The sequence below is a fragment of the Sciurus carolinensis genome, chromosome 12 (genome assembly GCF_902686445.1).
Source record: "Sciurus carolinensis chromosome 12, mSciCar1.2, whole genome shotgun sequence".
Taxonomy (NCBI): Eukaryota; Metazoa; Chordata; class Mammalia; order Rodentia; family Sciuridae; genus Sciurus; species Sciurus carolinensis.
This window is the reverse complement of record NC_062224.1, coordinates 91,396,075-91,420,193: the sequence shown is the minus strand read 5'-3', so window position 1 is coordinate 91,420,193 and position 24,119 is coordinate 91,396,075.

Here is a 24,119-nt window from a genome sequence, read left to right as displayed (position 1 = left end):
TAGACTCTGTCATCATTGATCTTGGGGTTTTCTAAAGTGATTTATATCAGGTTTGCTTCCATTCTGAGGGTTTCATGCTTGTCTCTCTTTTTCATTTTGATTTTTCCATAGTGTTCACAAAACAGCCTCCAAACAACCTGAGAACTTGTGCTTTCAGGAGATTAGTGAATCATTCATTATGACCTATGATTTCTTTCTTTAGGCTGCAGTTATATTTTAAACTGTAAATTTGTGGATGTGGTGATGGTAAAAAGGGGAGAGAAAAGCCAATTTTTTAAGAGGAAAATTGTCTGTTGCAGATATAATTTTTCCCTGGGAGCCTTTTCTAATTTTCCATGTGAAAATGGTTTTACTTTTATGGAAGCGAATATTATAGTTTGGTTATTATAGCAAATCCCATATCTGCTTAACTCAATAAATTCCTACTCTTGGCTATTTGTAAAAAATTTACAATATAGTCCTCTAGTTTACAAATTTCATTTATGCCACTTGCCCAAAAGAATCCCTATTTAAAGCATTAAACTCTAACTCTCGATAATTCTTCTATATTTTCCTTTTTTCATAATTGACACTATCTGCCATTTTAAGATAGATTCATCCAATTGCATAGCAATGTGAGAAAAGTTTAGCTTATTTTTTTGTCTCAGATGAAATATTATTTTTTACTTTTGTCTCTATCTTGGGTTTCTGGTTTTGTTTCTCTTTTTTAAGTTACAATGGTGTAGGAGCTTTGAGACTAGTAGACAAAGCCGGAATTGATTTGATATTGATAATTGCAAATGATTTTATACTTACTGTGAGCTAACTTTGGCCAACCAATGATATTAGGTTGACCATGAATATCAGTCACAGAAATAGCATCACTGGTGAGCAAACCATGACTGTAAGGTTTAAGTCTTAAATTATTAAACAATGAGCAATGTCAAAAAGAGTACATTCAACAAATCACTCATTCATTCATTAAATAGGCATCATTTAGTGATCTCACCAGTCACTATATATATTTAAAAACTTACTTCACCTCATATTTTTTCCTAAATTCAATATTTAATGTATACAAATTTTAGAACAGTAATTCCCAAATTTTTCATGAAATGCTGAAATGTTTAAGGCTATATTAAATTAGAGAATAGTACCATTTATTACACGTGCTCCAAATTTACATGAATTTTGTGTTATAATATTAATCTAATTATCTAGAAATTTGTGTCCATCGGATTTGTCACCAAAATTTAGCTAATTTTTATTTGCACTCATAGCTCAGACTTAAGCAGTTTTAGATGTTTGCTTTTATTAGTATAATTTTTAAATCATATTTTCATTATTGCCTTTTCATCTGAAATTCTCTAAACATAAAATTTTGAAAGATGCAAACAAGGAACAGAAGAAAACTCAAATATCTGCAATACCATTTACCATATATAAAACAGTCTGTTAATTTTATGTTCTACTCATAAAATTTTATTTGGCCAGGCAAACTGAGCATTTAGATGTATGATTTTATGAGAATTTTGCTATCCATAAATAAATACATTTTGAAAAATATTATCCTGATGCCTGTGAATAAATTCTGTCTTCTACATTTTAATATCAACATTATAATTTTGAAAAAAATACAGTACATATGACAATACAATATTATTAACAAATTTCATGTACCATTACAATAATTGAAAAAAAAGTTTTTAAAAATACATACCTGTGGTATCTTAGGTAAAATAGATCTTTTTAAAAACTTGACCTCAACTAGAGGAATAATCCTAGGGAATCCATTGTTTTACCTAGAAAGCTGTTAAAAACAACAACAACTTCAGTGGAAGTTCTTTAACTTTCATTGTTTTAACCAGGCATGTTTTGTTAGTAAAAAAGTCATAGTGGAAATGACATGAGTTTGGATGTCAAACAGAGCCATTAGTTTGAATAGCTCATATAATGTTAAAAACTTATGACAAGTTGGAATCCTCATTGGGATAGAAATATATGCCCTGATTATGTGACTACAACAGAATAATATTATCATATAATAAAATAAGACTTTTATATACAGTAAACATTCAATAAGGAATTTCACTCTGTTTCTATCTCCTTAAGAGTAAAATTAACAAAATACAGGGGAAAATATACACTGAGTCTATGTTTACTGACTTTTACATCTTGTACATAAATTTTACCTTAAATGATCATCAGATATATAGAGAATAATTCACACCATCAAATATAGACAATTTTGTTGTAAATGGGTAAGGTCAGTTTGAATTTTGAATTGGTAAAATTGATTGGTTGTGATGTAGTTTAACAGTGAATTTGTTTGGGTGGTTGAGTAACAATTGAGTCAGTACACAACTTTACCTAGTTAACCTCATGGAGAAAACTGATATACCTTCCTTTTGACATAGCTTAATGGAGTAGATACAAACTGACAGTGCTGGAAGTGTTATCTCTACCAGACAAGACAAATAGTTCTTGGCAACTCGGGGCAGCTGGAAGCTGTTAAAATAAGATCTAATTCTATTCTTTGTCAGGTGTTAAATGTCACAGGGCCAACAAATAGTATATCTCAATATCAAATGCTAATCCAACTGAGAGATATAACATGAGTAATATATTAAATATATCAATGGTATTACTTAGAAACACAGGATTGAAACATGTGGTCAAGATATGGTGAGCTTCAGAATACTTTCCAGACTCATACAGACGTCTCATTGAGTAAATGGTAGACATGGACAACTATCAGCCCCTTCTTATAAAAGCAAACAGCTTCCCTGAAGGCAAAAAGACCAGAATGTTCCTTATCTTCAGGCTAGCAGATCCCAAAGGCAACTGAGAAATCTCAATAATTCCTTCTCTTAATTGACCAACAACCAGTTAACTATTTCCTCCCGCCCCCTTTTCTTTCTCTCTTTTTTAATTTTTCTTCTTTTATGAAGGAGTAACTTCTTCCTTTCCCTCTGATTACACTTCTTTTTTTTTTTTTATCTTTTTTCCAATTATTATGACTAGAAAAGTAGTGAGAGTGGGAATCACTATACTCAAAAAAAAAAAAAAAAAACTCAAAATGGATCTAAAGGTTTAAAAGGCAAAATTTAAAACTCTAAAATTCCTAAAAGAAAACAAAGGGAAAAGCTTTAAGACTTGCCTTGGCAATGATTTTGTAGGCATAAGACCAAAAGCACAAGCGAAAAAGCAGACAACTGAGCTCTGAAGTGGGGCCCAAACTTTTATATTTTAGACATATGTCCATGTGCTTTCAATGCATGCCTTTCTTGGATAAGGAATCCAGTGAGATGGATTAGGTGGATTTACTGAGAAGGCAGAAATGGTTGCAGAAGACCACTGCATCCTGCTAGGCTGCCTGCTTTGATATTCCCATTTTCTTAGCAAACCCAATACTCATTTTGCATTTTAACTTCTCAAACTCTGTCAAACTTAGTGCCAGAAGTTTTTAAATCTTGTATCTATTAATGCTGAAAACAATCTGCCAGTGCAGTGTCACCATCTCTATACTATAAACGAATCATCTGTGATGCCCAAAGACTAATTTGATCAATAAATCAGAGCAAAAAATGTATATTAAATTCAAGTCTATTATATTCTTTCTAGCATATCACATTGTTCTCCTAGGCTGGCCCTGACATGAGAACACAAAGGTAAGTATGCACTGGGAGAGAAGATTTCTCCTCCAACTTCATATAAAATATTTATAGAAAGGGAATAGGAATTTATTTATTCTACAACAATTTGGGGGGAGAAATTTGTTTTCAACCTCTGATTACACTATCTTAATATTAGTAAATCAGTTCTATAAAGTAACTTTAGATACTTATTGAAGACAGTTTGCTTGATATTATAAACATTTTTAAATACATAAAGATTAGACTTACTCAAATAATAGTTGTTTTCCACTATGTGATAATAATTACTGAGTCATAGATATTGCACTTTTTCTAAGGAGGGGATGTTGGAAAGCCTCACTAATTTATCAGGATTAAATTAAATTCTAAGGGTCTGTTTGCCATATTGAACCCCAACTATGAAAATTTCTTATCTAAAACATCTAGAGATCTATGGAAATTCCAAGTCAATTCTGGTATTGTTGTACAAGAAAATAACAGACAATCTGAACTGAATTATTTATCACCTGTGGTGTATTTTTATGAATAGGTTAAATATTCATTTCATTTTTCAGCATGATTTAATTTTAATATGAAAATCATAATTTTCGGGTCACTAGAATAATATAATTTATCAAAGACTTTTTAGTGTATTTGAACTCTAAAAGTTGACATTACATGTTTTCATTCATCATAGCATTTTGGTCAACAGTACTATATGTAAATACATTCTTTCCTATAGGATAGCTTCAGGTTTCAGTACTGACTTCCCTGATTATATTCTGAGCTTGTCAGTGAGTAATCACATACTACTCTAGATCAAGCGAAATTATATTTCTAAGTATCCATTCACCACTCCTAAACTCATAACCTGTTATTATAATTGTGTTTACTAGTGAAGAGGACTTTATTCCTACCATTCTGAGAAGGTTCCCTGGAGTCAATTATTCTGGGCAGGTATTCATCATGTCCTTGATCAAGTAGCCTAATGCTGAGGAGGCGGTATTATTACAGTGCTAAACTGTATTTTTGCCTGACAGGGAATGAAAAATTTGTCTCAATAATTATTAAAGTGATAGGTAATGAAAATAAGAAAATGGTTCACAGAAAGCATTATTTCAATTTTTCAGAGAAAATAGCCTTAGCAAAATTTGAGCTTCTTTTTTAAAAAATCTCTTTGCCCATCCTTCTTGTCAAGGTTTAACAAGGTCCATGGTAACAAGTTCATGGTCCAAATTTGAAATATACTTTCAAGATTCTATAGAATAGTATACTTTTCTTACACTGTCCTATTTATATATCTTCCCTGGGTCATATACTAATAGCAAAGAAATCTTTTCCTGGTCTTACATATGTGAAAAAATTTTAGGAAGACTGAAGTCATGTATCAATTGCCTGGGACTAAATGTCAGTTTTAAATTTTACTTCCTTATGAAATTACAAATATTATTTTAAATGAAAATAAACCAGTTAAAGAGACTTGAGCTGTGATGGTATCACACACTTGTAATCCCAGCAACTCAGGAAGTTGAGGCAAGACAATCACCAATTCAAGGCCAGCTTTTGCAACTTATCAAGAACTGTCCTAAAATTAAAAAAATAAAGAAAAATAAAATAATTTTAAAATGTCAAAAGGAGCTGGGGATGTGGCTCAGTTGTACAGTACCCTGAGTTCAATCCACAGTACTACAAGAAAACAAAGAACAAAAACCAAAAATAATGAAGCTTCAGAACCCTATAGAAAAAAGATACATACTGCAGATTAAGATTTCTAGAAGATAATTATAGTTGGAAATTAGGAATAGCCTGTCTTCACTTTAAAGTGAAGAAACAGAAAAAAACTTCCATTTTTAAAATTTAACTCATTAGGAACAGGTACTGAGTTATGCTTGGCACCTTCCTTTTCCTCATCTTCTCCATGGACTACATAGTCACATGCTGATTCTTGTTCATCTTTCCTTCCTCGAGTCCTTTAACCCACCCAAACAACCTCGGTCAAGTTTATCACTCTCATCTCTGATCTTTATTATTGATGCATCATCCTCCTGGTGACACTTATATCTTCACACAGACTTTCTTTTATAAATTCTTCCACGGATAGTTATCTTGTGAAACACAAGACTTATCTTGTCATGTTTTCTGCTCCTAAAGCACACTATGCTTGCCATTACAATAGCATTTGTTACACAACACTCATAGACTTATTGCCTAGATAACCACTGTGATTTTCTCGAGGAAAAAAACTAACAGTGTCATTTTTTTCCTGCACATTTCCAGAGTATGATAAGCTAGGCACACATTAATTGTTGAATAAATCAGTTTGTAATAGATTAATTAGATAGTGTTATTCTAACAAGTGCAGGCTACAGATAGGCTACTTCTTTTCTGTTTATTTAATTTACTTTAAAATGCACTAAAATGGATGTAATATTTTACCTTTTGAAGTAGATCTGAAACTACTATAGAATTAAAAATACAGATAAAGAAGTGATGTTACAATGTTTTAGATGTCAAATGGAATTCTGTGTCAAGTGCTGTCTAAGAAAGCAAATATATTTTAATGATGAACTGTTTATTTTGTGACAATTACTGGTCCAACTATTCTGTGAACTCAGAAATGAGAATCCTATGATGTACGTAGACACTATTGTCTCCATTTTAAAAGAGAAAACCAAAGTGCAAAAAGTTGATCAGTTTCCCCAAAGTCATACAGATAGAAAGGGGTAGAGTTAGTAAGATGAACTCACAAAGGGATTGAGACTCCCTAAAATTAATTACTCAATTATGTCTCAATTAGTGAGGTATCTGAGACTCATTCAGCGACTGTGTCTTTTCTGTAGTCTCCATAATACAAATGATTTGAGTACTTGTATAATCAAATATTTGCTTACTAGTCAACCTTTAACCCCTTCCAATTCAGCTCTAGATTATACATGCAGTAACTGTTTTACATTTTGACTACTTAAATGTTTACATAGGTGATAACAACTTGTAATAAATGATTGTAAATTTTTGATTATTTTTTCTTATGATAATTTATGTTTCAAATGTTTTCCTTATACTTATTTTTTAAATTTATTTTTGTTCTAATTAGTTGTACATGACAGTAGAATACATTTATACATTTTGATAGCTCATACATAAATGAAGCATAATTTCTCATTTTTCTGATTATACATATTGCAGGATCACATCAGGCATGCAGTCATACATGTACATGAGGTAATAATGTCTGTTTCACTCTACTATCATTTCTTCCCCCATACTCCTTCCCCTCCTTTCACTCCCCTCTACCAAATATAAAGTACCTTTATTCTTCCATATCCCCGCTTATTGTGAATTAGCTTCTGCACATCAGAGAAAACATTCTGAATACTGAGTACAGCAGATAAAAATGTTGATTTAATCTGTGTACAGAAGCTTAAGCATTAACTTTAGAAATCCATTTCCAATTACCAAGTGACAGATAACAACTTATTTGCATGGAGACTCTAAAACTAACAGTCTTGGTTATAATAGATGTGATTATTGAATTTTTATCACTCCATTATAGAAATAAGCCAATAATAAAAGTTAAGAAGGATTTTAACTCTTTTTTGACGTGATCTTTAAGGATCAATCTAAGACACTTTTATTTCTCTTAAAGAAAACAATGTAAGACGTGCAGTGGCACTGTCTGCAATCCCAGTGTCTCTCAGGAGGCTGAGACAGGAGGATCACAAGTTCAAAGCCAGCCTGAGCAATTTAGTGAGACCCTATGTCAAAACAAAAAGTAAAAGGATCGGGATATGTGACTCAGTGGTTAAGTACCTCTGGAGTCAATCCCCAGTACCATAAAAAAAAAAAAAGAAAGAGAAAAACTGTCTTGAATTGTCTCACTTATAACTGTACTTGTAAGTTATAATGATGTATTCTTATAATAAAACAATAAAAGCCACAAATACCTAAGGGATTTTTGTGTCTATGTATATATGCTATATATTATAGAAATGTAATATATATAATATAAATTGACAAATATAGAAAACATTTAAAAATAAATAAATTTAAAAATGAATAAAATATTTTAAAAATTAAATTTAGTAGCATCTCGCTTTCTTCTGCAACAAAGCAATCCAAGTTACTAATTTGTTATGAAACTTTACATACTTTTTTCAGAGTATTTCTTTCATGTGGCAGCTCGTGATTAGTAGATGATATTTTCCTGATCTTTTGGTAAATTTTCATAGCAATCAGTTCTTGCAAAATTATACATTGGTATTCGTGATAGGCAAAACTTTTTTTTTTACTCTTTAGGATTTTATTTTATTTTTTAATAATTTTGTTTACAGACTGCATTTTGATTCATTGTACACAAAGGGGTACATCTTTTCATTTCTATGGTTCTGCACGATGCAGATTCACACCATTTGTGTAATCATACATGTACATAGGGTAATGATGTCTGTCTCAGTCCACCATTTTTCATACCCCACTTTCATTTCCCTGTATGTAATCTAAAGTTCCTCCATTCTTCTCTGTTCACCCACCCCCATTATATATCATCATTCACTTACCAGAGAAAACATTGGGCCTTTGGTTTTTTGGGACTGACTTATTTAACTTGGCATGATATTCTCTAACTCCATCCATTTATCTGCAAATACCATAATATTATTCTTCTTTAAGGTGATACTTTTGTAAGGATGACGTTGGATTTTCAGAGTGTAGGCCAATGTATAATATTTTAAGAAAGTATCACCTAATATGAACATACTGTATTCAAGGTTATTATGAATTCTCACTATTAAAATAAATAACCATATCAAGGTAATAAGGAATCAGTTCGTTTCACAGGAAAGGTGATATATTAACTAGTTAATCCAAGATGACATGTGGAATAAAAATGACTTAATTTGAGAATATATATAGTAATAGGAAGTTGGTTCACAAAGTAAAAGGTACTAATTAAATAAATGGTCTTAGATTGAGACTTTGAGAACTATTAGATTGAATAATGTTCCCCCCAGAGTTGGTCACATTCTGATCACCTACTTGGTGTTACCTTCTAATGGCAAAGATTCTTCACAACAGTGATAAAATTAAAGAAGGTGCCCAGTAAATTTTTTGTAAAAGGAAATTAACTACTTTATTAATTAGTAAAAAGCAAATACATACTTCAGGGAGTGGGAAATCTAATCTTTCACATCCTGGGAGAAATGCTTGACTTTCGGGAAAAGACTAAGCCAGCACAACTACAGATCCAATGAAAAACTCTCAAGCTCTTTGGGAAATGTGTTCTAAATCTCCTCATGACATCAAGGACTTGTCATTCAAGGATATTTTTGTTTTGTGGCCAAGTAAGTTTATTTACTGATTTCTCATTTGAAAACATATAAGATTAAGATAGATATGTAATATTTCCAGGTTCATAAGAGATTTATTATAGTAGTTAATTAATTTGAACCATACCACCATCATGTACCATCAAAAACTAATGATAATTATAATCCTTTATGTCAATTACATTTTGGGAAAATTTCATATATATTAATACCCTTTTAATATGCAACATATCAGAATACACTGTTAGAAGTGAAGTTAGAATTCACTGTTAGGACTGAATTATCACCATAGATATTCATGTGATTTCATTTTCTGATAATTAAAAAATTAAAAATAAAAATGATTTCTTATATTAATATACATAATCATAATATATATCAAAGACCTGGATATCCAGCTTTTTAATTTGAAACATTTAAAAGGACAAGCTTTTTATATTATTTTGAATTTTTTCTTCAAATTAATTTGTAAAAACACACTAGCAGTTTTAAAAATAAAAGATACATAAAATAGAGCTTTCCAAGCTAAAATTGTAGCATTTAACCTATAGTAATATTTTTTGAAACAGGAGAAATGGGGAATATTCAAAATTAATTAAGAATTCTCCAGGTACCCAAGTTAACTGCAAAAAAAATTATAAATTTAGTGGAAAAGTCTTTCTTCATTTCTCCTCTCTTTTTGTGTTGATTTTATATACGTAAGCAACTTGAGTATCTACAGATTAGGGTGTCTGCAAACAGTCCTAGAAACAATCCCTCATGAATACCAAGGAATGATTATAGTACTTCTCTATAGCCATTCATCATCCATATATGGACACTTAGATTGCTTCCATGTCTTGGCCTTCGTGAAAAAAATGGTCATCAAAAGAATGAGTTGGGGGAAATGGGGAGATGTAAATCAAGGGGTAGAAGATTGTGGTTTTATAAGATGAGTAAGCTTTATTTATCTAAATAATCTAATATATTATCCAATAATGTACACTCTCATGACTATAGGTTATAGTATTGTATTATATACTGAAAATTTGCTAAAAACTAGAAAAATATCTATGTGAGATGGAAATGTTATTTATCTTGCATCTATTAATCATTTTATTTCATGTATATCAAGACATTATGTTGTATACATTTAATATATACTACTCTTATTGTAACTAAATAGATTAAAATACTATTTTGTTTCTATAGACCATACAATGGCAAAGTTCAACAAGAGATTAAAGGACACAGATGAAATTCTCTAGATATTTGTAAAAAAAAAAAAAATAGGTAATGGCATTGTAATCAAAAGGAGGATGCTTCTCTGGGATACTCCTGTTATGTTTGGAGGTTGTTGAATGGAAATGAACAGTGCAATGCATGAGTGTGGTTAAGGTATACACTCTGTGAAACATCCCCCCTTGGAGGAGGCTCTAGGCATTCCGTGGTGTACTCTCATGTACCAAGACACTATAAGGCAGTAACGCTCCCACAGTTTCTGCAAACTCCATTGCTCTGCTCCTGCACAGAGGTCTTCAGCTAATGATGGAAATGATGGATGGAGAGAACAGAAGGAACCTTAGCAGTCTGGCCCAATCCACTCCCTTTACAAATAAACCGGTGGAGACAAATTAATTAACCACACAGACGTCATTTTATACAAAATAAGTGGGACACAAAGGTCTTAAAAACATCAGGGGGAAGGTTTAGGCTCAAATTTAAAACATACTCTTTTCTACTGTTGAAGTTTAGCTTCGAATGAGTCGCTATGACAAAACTTTTATATTTCTGGAAGTTATTCTTCATTGTCTATGCATTGTATGCTGAAAGGCAAAAAATAACTGTCATAACCCCAGTGCATAATGAAGTTGCAAATATCTCGATTAGTTCTCCTCTTCAGATTTGAGGACAATGTGACATGCTCACTACCAATAGAACATAGTGATGAAGGCAAAATCATTTTAAATTATGGCATTTATAAATTTTCTGGGTAAAATCATTGTTAACAAGAGATGCCCCAATGAACAGGTGCTCCAAGGAACTTGAGAACAAAATGGCTGACTGACTATAAGACAGTGACTGCTATAGGACAAAATGTGTGTATCCACACCCGTTATCACACTGAGTATTCATATAAAACCTCAGTTGCTTCATTACTATACATGACATCCAAATTCAAGCAATGGTGAAATAATTACATCTTTAGGAACTTAAGAAGTTTTACAATACCAATGTTAATCATCCTAGTCAAGGTTCGTGTATATATTTGTTTACTGGATTGTAACTAAAAACTAAACTACCTGATGTTGGTTACTATTTAGTAACCAACAAATTCTTTAAAAACCTCTTCCTTCTATAATGGAGTAATAGAATTTTTAAAACATCATTAATTCGGCTGCTGCTATAGACACACCGCCTTCACTCAGAAGTCTTTTCTGCAAGTTTGACACCACTGCCAACACCACTACTGCTGCCCAGAGTGTCCCTGGAGGTCTTCTCTCTGGGTTACATTGTCCCTACAGCTGCTGTTGCGGCCACTGCCACGGCCGTCACCACCACTGCCACTCTATAGCTGCCACTGACCGACCAACTGCTGCCAACACCGCCCAGAGTTCCACTCTCAGGAAGGCTCCAGATTTGGTTGCACTCGATAGCATCCATCTTAGGACACCAGCCAGGGCCTGGGGTGCCGAGGTGCCCAGCAGGTTTGCTGCCACCTCCTTCTCAGGATGCAGTCACCTCTGTGGACTCTGGCCAGGACCTGGAGGTCCAGTGTCAGGTTGCATATGGGTTTGGCTGAGCCTGGGGTTTTTCTGCTGAGTGTGCTGGTGGCTGCCATCTTGCTGATACTTCTCAAGGTCACTCCTTTGTGTGAGCATATCCCTGGTGGTCTCTCTGCAAATTGGAGCAGCAATGAGATCTTGAGACGACAACAGCCATGTTGTCTGAAGTCTCTGAAGCCCAGATCTGTGTTATAGTGACTGGGTCTCTGAGGGCCGGTCTGGGCCTGACAAACTTTTGAATACTGACAGAGTCAGTTCAATTTTGTTAGCACAAAAAGACAGGGCAAGACACAAACCTCAAGAATCATCTCAATTGTATATTCAGAAACAAAGTTTCACACAGGAACACGGGATGCAGAGATGAAATGTATCAGTAGACCCACTTTCCAGGTAGAAAATGAGTCACTGAACAAAGAAACGGATTGGGTTTATATAGGTTATTATCAGGGGTAGTCTAGTGAACATATCACAATTTTCCAATGGCATAATATCAGAAAATTTCCCAAACTTAAAGGATGAAATGGAAAATCAAATACAAGAGACTTATAGGACCCTGAATGTACAAAATTACAGCAAACCAAGACCAAGACACATTACAATGAGAATGACTAAAATACAGAATAAGAATAAAATCTTAAAGGCCATGAGAGAAAAAAAATACTTACATACAGGGGGAAACCAATTCAGATCTCAACTGATTTCTCAGCCCAGACCCTCAAAGTAGGAAGTCCTGGAATAATATATTTCAAGCTCTGAAAGAAAATGGATGCCAACCAATAATTTTATATCCAGCAAAATTAAGCTTCAGACTTGAAAATGAAATAAAAACTTTCCATGATAAACAAAAGTTAAAAGAATACACAACTAGAAAGCCTGCACTACTGAATATTCTCAACAAAATATTCCATTAGGATGAAGTGGAAAAAAACAGTGAGAACCAGCAAAAGGAGGAACTACACCAAAGTAATATCCAATCAAAGGAGAAGCTAAGTCAAATTAATAACCAGAAATAAATTAACATGACAGGGAATACAAACAGTATATCAATAATAACCTTGAATATTAATACCTAAACTCATCCATCAAAAGAGAAGACCCAACAATATGCTGTCTCCAAGAGACTCACCTGGTAGGTAAAGATATTCACAGAATGAAGGTGAAAGGATGGGAAAAAAAAGTATCACTCATATGGACTGTGTAAACAAGCAGGGGTTTCATCCTCATTTCAGATAAAGCAGACGTCAAGCCAAATTTAATCAACAGGGAAAAAGAAGGACAATTCATACTAATTAAGAGAATTATATAGCAGAAATACATGACAATTATAAATATTTATGCCCCAAACAAAGGAGCATCTATGTAAATCAAACCCTTCTCAATTTCAAGAATCAAATAGACCAAAACACAATAATACTGGGTGACTTTAACACATCTCTCTCACTACTGGACAGATCTTCCAAACAAAAACTAAAGAACTAAATAATACTATCAATAATTTAGATTTAACAGACTTATATAGAATATTTCATCCATCAATGAGCAAATATCCTTTCTTCTTGGCAACACATGGATCCTTCTTTAGAATAGTCCATATCTTATGCCACAAAGCAACTATTAGTAAATACAAAAAAAAAGAGATAATACCCTGTATTCTGTCAGATCATAATGAAATGCAATTAGAAATCAATGACAAAATGCAAAATAGAAGCTACTCTAACTTCTGGAGACTAAATAATACACTACTGAATGATGAAAGGATAGTAGAAGATATCAAGGATGAAATTCAAAAAATACTTAAAGGTAAATGAGAATACCAATACAACATATCAAACTTATCAAAATCTCTGGGACACTGTGAAGGCAGTACTAAGAGGAAATTTTATTGCATTAAGTTCATTTATTAAAAGAATAAACTGTCAACAAATAAATGACCTAAAATTATATCTCAAAGTCCTAGTAAAAGAATAAATCAATACCAAAAACAGTAGAAGACAGAAATAATTAAAATCAGAGTTGAAATCAATAAAATTGAAACAAAGAAAATAATTGAAAAAATTGACAAAACAAAGAATTGATTCTTTAGAAAAAATAAATAAAATAGATAAACTACTAGCCAGGCTACCAAAGAGAAAACTCAAATTACAAAATATGGGATGAAAAGGAAATATCACAATAGACACGACTAAAATACACAAAATAATTAGAAACTATTTGAAAATTTATACTCAAATAAAATAGAAACTCTTAATGACATCAACAAATTTCTAGAGGAATATGACCTGCCCAAACTAAATCAGGAGGTCATACATGATTTAAACAGATTGATTTAAAGTATTGAAATAGAAAACACCACCGAAAACCTACCAATAGATAAAAGCACACGACCAGACAGATTCTCAGCTATGTTCTACAAGAGTTTCAAAGAAGAACTAATACTAATACTCCTTAAAGTATTCCATGAAATAGAAAAGGAGGGAACCCTTCCAAACTCATTCTATGAAACTAGTATCACCCTGATACCAAAACCAACATAGATACATCAGGAAAGAAAACTTCAGACCAATAACCCTGATGGAAAAATTTCCAATAAAATTCCGGTCAACTGCATACAAAAACACAATACAATGATGGTGCGCCAAGATCAAGTAGGGTTCATCCCAGGGATATAGCATTGTTCCAATATATGGAAATTGATAAATGTAATTCATCATATCAATAGACTTAAAAACAAGAATCATATGATCATCCAATAGATGCAGAAAAAGCATTTGACAAAATACAGTATCCCCCCATGTTCAAAACACTGGAAAATCTAGGAACAGTAGGAACTAACCCTATCTCAATATCATAAAAGCTATATATGCTAAACCCAAAGTCAGCATAATTCTAAATGGAGAAAAATTGAAAGTATTCCCTCTAAAACCGGAACAAGACAAGAATGCCCTCTTTCACTACTTTTATTCAACATTATCCTTGAACCTCCAGCCAGAAGATTTAGACAGAAGAAAAAAATTAAATGTATACAAAAAGGTAAAGGAGAACACAAACTATCACTATTTGCCAATGACATGATTCTATGTTTAGAAGATCCAAAAAATTCCATGAGAAAACTTCTAGAGCTAATAAATGAATTCAGCAAAGTAACAAGATATAAAATCAACACCCATAAATCAAACACATTTCTATACATGAGTCATGAAACCACTGAAAGAGAAATTAGGAAAACTACTCCATTCACAATAACCTAAAAAAAATAAAATAAAATATTTGGGAATCAATCTAACAAAAGAAGTGAAAGATCTCTACTAAGAAAACTATAGAACACTAAAGAAAGAAATTGAAGACCTTAAGATGGAAAGACCTCCCATGCTCCTAGATAGGCAGAATTAATATTTGTCAAAATGGCCAAACTACCAAAATCATTATACAGATTTAATGCAATTCTTATTAAAATCCCAATGACATTCTTCATAAAACTAGAAAAAGTATTTGTGAAATACATTTGGAAAGATAAGAGATCCAGAATAGCCAAATAGCAAGAAAAGTGAAGCAGGAGGTATCACAATACCAGACCTTAAAGTATTCTACAGAGCTATAGTAACAAAACCAGCATTGTGTTGGCATCAAAACAGACACGTAGAACAATGGTACAGAATAGAAGACATGGAGAAACCCATACACATACCGTTATCTCATACTACACAAAGGTGCCAAAGACATTCACTGAAGAAAAGATAGCCTATTCAACAAATGGCGCAGGGAAAAATGGAAAGCCACATGTAACGATATGAAATTAAGTCTCTATCTTTCACCCTGCACAAATCTCAACTCAAAGTGGATCAAAGACATAGACACTAGAACAGAGACCCTATGCCTACCAGAAGAAAAGGAAGGTGCAAATATTCACCATGTCAGCCTAGGATCTGACTTCCTTAAAACCCCTAAAGCACAAGAAGTAAAATCAGGAATCAATAAATGGGATGGATGCAAACTCAAAATCTTCTTCTCAGCAAAAGAAAAAAAAATCAATAATGTGAAGAGAGAGCCTGTAGATTGGGAGAAATTCTTAACCACATGCACCTCAAATAAATCATTCATCTGTAGGATATATAAAGAACTCAAAAAACTTAACACCAAAAAAACAAATAAATGGGCTGAGGAACTGAACACAGAATAAGAAATACAATCGATCAACAAATATATGAAAAAATATTCCACATATATAGCAATTAGAGAAACTTAAATCAAAACTACTCTAAGATTTCATCTCACTTCAGTCAGAATGGCAATCATCAAGAATAAAAGCAACAATAAATTTTGGCAAGGATGTGGGGAAAAGGTACACTTACGCATTGCTGCTGGGACTGAAAATTGGTGCAACCACTATGGAAAGCAGTATAGAGATTCCTCAGAAAACTTGGAATGGAATGACCATTTGACCCAGCTATCCCACTCTTTGGTTTATGCTCAATGGACTTAAAATCAGCATAATACAGTGACATGGTCACATCAATTTTTATAGAAGCTCAATTCACAATAGATAAACTATGGAACTAACCTACATGCCCTTCAGTAGATTAATGAATTAATCAAATATATTAGTCCTCACAAATATTCATATATTTGATGAAATATTATTCAGCTTTAAAGAAGAATGAAATTATGGCATTTGTTGGTGAATGGATGGAGTTAGAGAATATCATCCTAAGTGAAATAAGTCAACCCCCCCCCAACAATGGCAAAATGTTTTTTTTTTTTCTGATATGCAGATGCTAATTCACAATAAGGGGGCTGGTGGCTAGGGAAAAATAGAGTTACTTTAGATCAGGTAGAGGGAATGAAGGGAGGGGAAGAGATATGGGTGTAGGAGGGATAGTTAAATGAAACAGACACTATTACCTTATGTACATATATGACTGCATGACTAATGTGATTCTAGAACATGTACAATCAGAAAAATGAGAAATTATACCCCATTTATGTATGATATATCAAATAACATAAATGTATTTACTGTCGTGTATACCTAATTGGAACTAATAAAAAATTTTAAACAATCATTAACTCAAGAAAATGCTTTGGAAAAAAATAATAGACTATTCATTCAGTGAAGTAATTTTTGAAGCTTTATCACTAATGATATTTGAACTGCTAGTGAAGTAAAAAGTGGAATTTAAAACACAGAATCTGTTAGCCAGGTGTGTTGGTCCAGGCCTTAAAACACCAGTGAACGGGGATGCTGAAGTAGGATGATTGCAAGTTCAAAGCCAGTTTCAGTAAGATAGTGATGAAGCAGACCAGAAATCCCCACCTAGAAGACCCTTACCATCATTAAGCAGAAAGCCCCACCATATTTGTAATACATAAGTTCCTCTTCTTGTCAGAAAGCTTTATAACAGAATATCAGCAAAAATTTCTACCAAAAAAAAAAAGTTATGTGGGACAGGACTTCCTATTTTTGTGAGGACTAAGTTACTCTCTCTTGCAAAAACTGAGTCTGGCTGCAGACTTGATGATGTCCCTTCTGTTTTTGTTGTAAAACCTCTGACTAATCTGAAAAATGGGACAAAAAGCACTTTCTGAAAACTCAAGAAAAAAAATACTTTTATGTAGATTTCAACAAAAATGTAAAACTCCAAGCCCCTCCCCATGGGTATAAAATTCCAAGTATTTTCAGACTCCAGGTCCAGAAAATCTTTTAGAAAATAGACCCTCTGGACCCTGCAGTTCATAAGCCTGTTGCCTGAAAATTCCTTGGGTGTCCAGCCTCTTCTGTCCTACATCAGTGAGAGTCTCAACAATTTAAAGAGACCCTGTTTCAAAATAAAAAATAAAGAGAACTGGGTATGTAACTCAGTAGTAAAGCACCCCTGGTACAATCCCCAGTCCCCCACCCAAAAAAAGAGAACATAGTAAATAATAGATGCTCAATAGATGAATGTTTATACAATGAATAAATAAGCCATTGCCAGAATAACAAGTAAAGATTTTGTTATCAAATCATCAAAAATGTATATTAGTTTCCTAGGGTTACTATAACAAAGGATCACAAACTAGAGCTTAAACCAAAAAAATTTTGTTCTCTCACAGATCTGGAGGCTGAAATTCTGAAATCAGCACCTGGTAGGCTCTTGCTCATTCTGAAGGTTCTGAGGAAAATCTGCTCCTTATCTCTCCTCAGCTTCCCATGGTAATTGGAAAGCCTAACATTCATTGGCTTACACCAGCACCAATCTGACCTAAGCCTCTGTGTCACATGGTTTATGAACCTGTTTTGTCTGCATTTCTTTGTCCAAATTTCTCTTTTGTAATGAAGACACCAGTCATTGACTATAGGACCCTCTCTAATCTATCACAATGTCATTGCAACTAAGTGTATTCACAAAGACTCTTTTTCCAAATAGTGTGCTATTCACAGGTCCTGGGTGGACACTGATTTGAGGGCCACCATTCAATATACCAAGGTTTTCTTGTATATGTATACAATATTTTTCAACTAGAATCTATTACCAAAGTTCCTTTTAAGGGTGTGTTGCTAGTGTAGTGGTAGGGTATATTGGCATATAAACTATAGATCTTTTAATACTGTCCAAGTTGAGTTACTTTTCTGTTTCTTATGTTTAAATGTTTTCCTTTGAATTTGTTAATCAAAAGTCAAGGGCATATTTTTTGTTCATTTCCAAGTCAATAGTTATAAATGGATTTTTTATAGTTTTAGTTATATGGTGGCTCTTAGACAACAACTAATTTCTCATTTTCTTGAATGTATAATTTTTTTCAAACCTTCACTCATTTTCCCCAAAGTTTTTTTTAATACTGTAGCATTTTCAGATGATAAGCATCTTTTATCTTTCACATTGATCTATCTTTAAATTAATGCTTCTTTTCAGAATGTTAGACACCATGTCTCTTAAATTCAGTCCTACATTTTCTTTGGCTAATAATGACTGGGCAATTTGAAATGTCTTTTTATAAAAACATTTAAAGTTATCATCTCCTATTATTACTAATATTGCTTTTCATTTTTTCTCTTCTATTTCTAGAGAGACTTGAAACAGTAATTCTTCAGCCATGAAATTATTCTCACTGATTTTAGCAAAATGATAGAAGTAATACTTAAAAAATCCCAGAGTCTTGTCTGTGTCACTTTTAATGAAATGTTCAGCAGGAGTGCCTTAAATTTTGTGGGAAAATAAAAAGACTTTAAAAAGTAAAACTGATCCCAAACTAAAATTCTTAATTTATTACCATATTAATATAAAAAGACACTTGTTTTATTTTAGGTATATTACTATATGCTGAGTAATTCTTTTAATAAAACAGACTTGTAATAGGTTAAATATAAAACCAAATAGGAGGGGAAAATAATATATTTAAGTACATGTGTAGAAGGGATATCTTTTAATATATAACTAGTTTTATATAAATTCAAATTATGTAGCTCAACTATCAACAGCCCTCTATCAGTACAAGTCAGTATCTTCCCATCATGCCTACAACTAGAAAAGAAGATGAATAACCTGGACCACCAAATTATGCCTTGATCTTCTAACAATATTAAGGATACCCCTGCATCCTTAGAGTCAAAACAAGATTAGAAATTCTCTGTTTCTTTTCTCAAACCCAAGATTTCAAATGATTCTTTACTCAAAAAATTCAAAACCTGCTCTCACCTGCCCTGGGGAAAATAAGTATTCTGGTTCAGCCTTAGATGGGAAACATATCAAACATTGTACCCTCATTTCGTTTGCTACAGTTCCATGTCATTAACTACTGCACTGTCTCTCATCTCCACTTACAAATTTATATTGAATGCTTACAGTGTGTAAAACACCTTTTGAAAAAATCTTTACAAGCATTAAATGATTCAGTCTGACAATAAGTTTAGAAGATAGTACTAGGCCCATTTTATAGATGATGAAACTGTGACATAGAGATAGGTCTTTTAACCTGAGCAGTAAAGCAATAGAAGCAGGAACTAGAATCAGTATTTTTATTCCCATAGATTGTGAACTCTTTCTCCTGCATCTCATAATGGATTCTAGATTTTAGATGCAATCCATCTAGAGAAGATTCCATCCATAAAATGATTCATGCATTGTTGAAAACTTTTTATTTGCTACATGCTAAGTGGAAAACAATAATTGGTTGTCATTGTTTTATTTTGTTTTGCTTATATTTTGAGCAAAATGTATTCAGTGATATCACATATAGATACTTTGTCACCATGTCCTATGATACATCTCTTACTGTAATGGGCACTGAATACAAAGAAGCTAATGAAGAACTAAAGAATAAGTAAATAGCAAGGAGAACTCAGTGTCAACGGAAAAAAAAATAAGATGTTGCTCAAAATTTTTTCATTTCAAATAATCTCTTGTTGGTATTTAAATGAGTCTGAAATCATTCTTGGCCTAAATTGTGTTGGAGTCTTGCCAAACACAGCTCTAGGAAGAAAGAACTAAATGCAGGGCAGGGTATGTGTACACGTGTTGGGGGTGGTATGTAGCTGGTTCCAAGACTCCATTTCATCATTTATTAACTATGTGCATTTATAGAAAATAATATTTGAATCTGTAAAATTGGCATAAATCTTTAAAATTTACAAAATCATATGAGAATTGAAGATCATGAATATAAATATATACAAAATAAAATTCATATATAGTAAAGTATATATGCATATATATGTATATAACCTATATATGTGCATACCAATTTTGAAATTTAAGCAGGTAAAACTCATCACTGAATATTAAAGTCCTTAACTTAAAAAATGAGATATTTACTTTCAAAGGATAACTCAGTAGATTAATTATTAATTGCAGAGGAAGAAAAATAAATTTTACAATGGAGAAATTTAGTACTTTGCACTCAAAAAATTATATAAAAATTTGCACTGCCAATAATGAAACAAATTGATGTTGCACTAAGGACATAATATCACCTACATAATATTATTGGGTAAAAATGATTCTAACTTTGAGGAAGCAACCATAAACCTTCAAATCATTCTATAAAATGTAGAATGACTGTAGAATGACTGAAGAAGGGTAAAGACACATGACAATGAAATGTGTGATTTGACATGACTGAATTTTTTTAAAATGTGAAAACATTACTAAGCCCATGAGAGAAATTCAAAACATGAACTTTAAATTAGAGAATATTATTAAAGAAATAGATTTCTTGAATTTGGTAGAGATACATAGTACTAGTAATGGCAAAGAATGCTTTTGTTCTCAGGAGACATATGATGAAATAATGAGCCTGAAATTATTTCGAGATGGTTAAATAAAAGTAAAAAGAAAGATGTGTCTGTACAGAAAGAGAAAAAAGTTCTGTGAACATGAAATATCATTTTAATTGTTTAATACAAGGATATTGGGGAAGAGACAACTAAGGAAAACTTAAAACATTGTTTAGTATGGTCTAAGCATCTTAAAATCAATCAGTCACATTATGGGAAATGCACAAGGGAAGCTCTTGGAACAGGGATGGCCAAATGCAACTCTCCTGCCTTCATTCTGCTTATTCTGATTGTATTTCATTTCATCACCTTTTGTCAATATTTTACTTTAAAAAATACTTTAAGAATGAGGGGCAACTTTCATAAATTTTTTTCAAGGCAGAATTATTCATGACATGAAAAAGAAACATAAATCTCCAGCACTATGATTTACCAGAGAGACTATGGACAGGAATTTTGTACATAAATGTTTTGTACATAAATGTTTGTACAGTGTTCAGGTGATCAACATGGAATTTTTGTGGTTTGTAAAAAATTACTACCCTCAACAGAACTTCATGATACTATATAAAAGAATCATTTTTTAATGTAGTGTAGAGATTAGTCTCAGTGAGTAGAGATTGCTGAATATAATTAGTTTCGGTGACTTAGAAAAAATATTATGTCTGGTGATTGATGCTGCTCCAGCTATGGATGTGAGTCAATAATTAAATTAACTTGCATTCAAAGCACAAAGGGATTTTATGCCATTTTATTTGCACATCGTATATTGGTCTTATCTCAGAATTCTTTGGTAATTTTTTTGATCACTCCATTTTTTTTCCAATTCCTATTTTATATGCATGGTTTTCTATAGAAATGTTTTTCCCTACTACTTAGTTGGAAATTTAAAAATCTAATGTGATACACTGTTTTACATAAATATTTTGATGTAATATTTTCAAACAATTGTTTTTCTTCAGGGATATTTTACAAAATATGTCCTACTATATGCAGTCTTCTCTTTTTTCCTCTCTTTTTTCTTCCTCTGAGACTGGGATCATGTTAGTGCTAATTGAGTAGACTAATGGCTTGATCAGTCTAATTAATTTCCTTGATTCATGTTATAGGAGCCTCTGCCTAATATAGGAAAATCACATTTATTATCTTAGTCTAATCTATATTCCAGATGCTAAAATAATAAACCCAGTGTGCTGCATTTCCAAATTTGTATGTAATCAGTATGCATAATCTCCCTTCATAGACTTCATGAAGAGTCTGTTCAAGATACAATTATTGAATATGAGAAATACTCCAAATTATAAAAATGACTTGTCTTCTACCTTCCAGATTCCTTCCCCTATGCCTTTCAACCCTTAAAAGAATATTAAACACATCCAGCATGACATGTACAGCCCTTCAACCTGATCCTGAGAGACCTTTCCATCCATACATGTGAAGCTCACTTCACACCAGAACATCATTCTCCCAAGTACCCTCTGTGCACTTTCAGATTCTGCCTTAATGTACGTAGGTTTGGCTTGGTAGTCATGACAGCATCATAAGTGCACTTGTTCACTGTGTTTTCTATCAAAAGATTTAGATTTTCTGTTTCCTTTGAAAAGGGGTAGACATATGACTTGCCTTGGTGAGTTAAGTGTGCACAGAAAAGAAGGGGCTTTAAGAACTGGTGAATTATTCACTATATTCTCTTCCCCTGCTGGGTTGTTCATGGCAGCTTGAGTCTCAGTCAGCATAGCTTCCTGAGGGTCCATGATGAACAGAGCTTCTGAATCAGTCAGACTCCTGCCAGCAAAGAAAATTGGACTCACATGGTTCAAATGAAGAGTGCTACTTAGTAAAAGCCAAGGTTAGGCAAATTACAGTAAATGTTGAGGACCCTAGAGATGACAAGGTATAAATGGGAACAAGGAGGAAATGGTATAGCAGCTCAGTGATAGCTAAAGGTATGGAAAATGGGCCATCCAGTCAGTGGTAAGGTCTAGGACACAGCCACTGTCAGAGATGTGACATCAAAGCAGGAAACGAGCCCAGAGAAAAAAGCCTAAAACTCTCTCACACAATCTGATCCTCTTTATGCTTTCCACAGTCCACACTCAACCAGGTGTTTAGTGTTGTTTTCTGAGACATCGAGCCCCTAGGTCTCAGGTACTGCATTCAGTACAACATAACCTATCCCAATTGACAATAAAATTGCTATTATGAATGGGAGGTTACTATAACAAAACCCAAAATATATGACCATTATTTAATGATTATCTGGCAATAGGTGGACACTGTGAGAGACTAGAGAGGAGGCAATCTGCATAAAGCAGTGGCAAAATATTTGGACAAACTCCATTTACAGAAACTTGAGAAATATATATATAGATAAACATAAAATTCTACATATTATTTATATAGAATAAACCTAATGATGGTGTAGTTTTAGATCAAATATGTAGAAAAGTCAGTGTTTGTACTATGCATTTTTTACTATCCGCTGTTAGCTAAGCTCCATGAGGTTACACAAAGAGTTGATTTCAGAAATTAATTACTCAATGTACAAGCACAAATTAAAAAGAGAATTTAAAAATCCAGAATCTTGTAAGACTTAAAGAAGCAATCATTTCTCAAACTTTCTCAAACTTTAATATTATAAAATTAAATTAAGAAATGCTTTATATGTCAATGAATAATTAAAAGTTAGCCTTATATCAAATAATAAATCATGAGTATCTTCATCACTGGCATTGTTAAAATCTTTGAAATCAGCATCAGAATAGAACTGTATTCAAAGGCAAATCCTTTCATTTAGACAAATTGCCTCAAGAAGAAACAATGTGTGTGGCCCAACCAAGGACATTGTTAATAAGTATTGCAGTATTGTTTCTTACTACCAAATCCCCCAGTCTATCCTCACTCATACACCTCTCTATACATAGAATGTGTTCTCTGCTTTGAATGCTATTGTTTGCTTAGTAATCTCCTAATCATCTGGGGAAAAACTGGTGAAGTATCTTATTCAACATTTGCTCCAATCTCCATTTATTATGCTTTTCTACAGAGGCTAGTAAAAGATTGCATTTCACTTATCCCTCTGCCTCTAGGGTCCTAAGTGGGATTTAGGTTCTGCAAATGAGATGCAAAGATGTAAGACTAAAATTTCTAATTCATATACAAGGAT